This window comes from Rhinopithecus roxellana, chromosome 5 (genome assembly GCF_007565055.1).
Source record: "Rhinopithecus roxellana isolate Shanxi Qingling chromosome 5, ASM756505v1, whole genome shotgun sequence".
NCBI classification, from domain to species: Eukaryota; Metazoa; Chordata; class Mammalia; order Primates; family Cercopithecidae; genus Rhinopithecus; species Rhinopithecus roxellana.
In genome coordinates, this window is record NC_044553.1 from 160,546,253 (window position 1) to 160,548,946 (window position 2,694).

The window sequence follows — 2,694 nt, forward strand, 5'->3', positions numbered from 1 at the left end:
CAGCCTCCTGAGTAGTTGGGGCTACAGGCGCCCGCCACCACGCCTGGCTAATTTGTTTTGTATTTTTAGTGGAGACGGGGTTTCACTGTGTTAGCCAGGATGGTCTGGATCTCCTGACCTTGTGATCCGCCTGCCTTGGCCTCCCAAAGTGCTGAGATTACTGGTGTGAGCCACCGCACCCAGCCTTAACCAACCTTTAAAGATCAGATAATCTGAATTTTCCTCAAACTGATCCCAAGCATAGAAGAAGAAGGAAAACTGCTTTTTTAATAAAGCAAATATAATGATGATACCAAATTCCAAAAAAGACTGCACACAAAAAGAAACTACAGACCAATCTCATTTATGCATACTGATGCAAAATCTTAGCAAATTAACAAATACAATCCAATGTATATTACAAAAGGAATACAACATATCCTTACTCAAGTGAGCAGGCTTGTCATTGCCAAAAAGGAGACAAGCTGACATTAGCTCCTCCTCATGCAATGCACTGGGGAGTCCCAGCACTGCCTACACATTATTCCTAACAAAAACGTTCAATCTGAACCTTACCATGATCAAACAATCAGACAAATCCAGACTGTGCAAAATTCAACAAGACAACTGGCACGGATGCTTTAAAATGTGAAGGCCGAATCCTGCTTTTGCCCATAGGGAGTCCAGAATTACCCTCCCACCATAAAGAACTACAGAATTAGAAAAATACATGAAGGCCGGGCGCAGTGGCTCACGCCTGTAATCCCACACTTTGGGAGGCTGAGGTGGGCAGATGGCTTGAGGCCAGGAGTTCAAGACCAGACTGGCCAACATGGGGAAACCCCATCTCTACTAAACATGTAAAAATTAGCTGGGCATGGTGGCAGGTACCTGTAATCCAGCTACTTGGGAGGCTGAAGCGTGAGAATAGATTGAACCTGGGAGGTAGAGGTTGCAGTGAGCAGAGATTGCGCCGCTGTACTCCAGCCTGGGTGACAGAGTGAGATTCTGCCTCAAAAAAAAAAGAGAAAAATACATGAAAACTTTTTCAGACATTGGTCAGGACAAAGTGTAGGCTGTGATTTTGGTATCCACAGAGGTCCTGGATTCATTCTCCCATAGGCACTAAGTGTGACTATAAACTAATTGTGATGGTTCATTTTTATGTGTCGACTTGACTGGACCAGGGGATGCCCACATAGTTGGGGAAACATTGTTTCCAGGTGTGTCTGTGAAGATATTGCTGGAGGAAATTAGCATTTGAATCAGTGGACTGAGTAAAGATCTGCCCTCAGCAATGTGGGTGGGCCTCATCCAATCCGTTGAGGGCCCAGGTGCTGGGACACCCATCTTCTGCCCGCAGACGCTGGAGCTCCCGGCTCTTGGACCTTCAGTCTCTGAGATTTATACCTGTGGCCGCTCTCTCCACCCCGTGACCGCACCTTACCTCTCGGGCCTTCAGCTTCCAATTGGAAGTTATAGCATTGACTCACCTAGTTCCCAGGCCTTCAGACTCAGACTGAATGACATCATGGGCTTTCCTGGTTTCCAGCTTGCAGATGCCCATACTGTGGGACTCCTTAGCTTCCATAATCACACCAGTCAATTCCTGTTACAACTCTCCGTTGGTTTATATTCACCAATATATAACCTACTGCTTCTGCTTCTCTAGAAAACTCTAATACACTGCTGAGTGAGCAAATAAATACATATATCAGAAAAACAAAAGCTGGATCTTTCACTGACACAGGGTTTGCAAACACAGGAAGAAGCCAGGAAGATCCCGGGGAGATGTTGAATCAGAAATATCAGTTGAATTCAGGACATGTACATACACACACAGACAAAGATAACAAAAGAATAATACATTGTGTGTATATACGTAAAGCGTTGGTACATATGTATGTTTCCTAGCCCTCTTCTAAGACGGTCTAGAAGCACCAATCCCTGGCAACTCCGAGCACACTGAGCACCAAGAACTTCGCCTCTCAATTCTGTTCCGTTCTGTACTCCACTAAAAGGAAACATAGTTCGTTTTAGTCCTTTCTGTTGCTTATAGCAGAATACCTGAAACTGAGTAATTTATAAAGAAAAAGAATTTATTTCCTACAGCTCTGGGGGCTGAGAAGTCCACGGTCAAGGGACCACATTTGGTGAGGGCCTTCTTACTAGTGTGGACTCTGCAGAGCCCTGAGGTGGCACAGGGCATCACACGGCGAGGTGGCTGGGTATGCCAGCTCAGCTCTCTCTTCCTCTTCTTATAAAGCCCCCTGCCCCACTCCCAGGATAACCCAGGAATTCATGAATATATTTCTCCATTCTTGAGGGCAGAGCCTGCATGACCCAGTCACCTCTCAACACTGCCACATGGGGGATGAAATTGCAACACGAGTTTTGGAGTGACAAATATTCAAACCACAGCACAGTGCCTTGGAGAGATGGCTGAGTCTACAAGTTAACCCTGAAACTTTTTTTTCTTTTCTTGGTACCAGAAATTAAGGAAGTACTCAAAGAATGATGGAGACATATTAAAAGGACACAGGGGCCCAATTTGCAGGTTCTCCCACTCTTCAAATCTAGGGTAATTTGAGTTTCAATACAAATAATGAGACTATCAGATTACAACCCACTGAACAAAATAGGATTCATGAGTCCATGCTAGTAAATAAAGGAATGAAAAAACTATGTGAGGGAGAAGGGAAAGGTCTTCCTTAT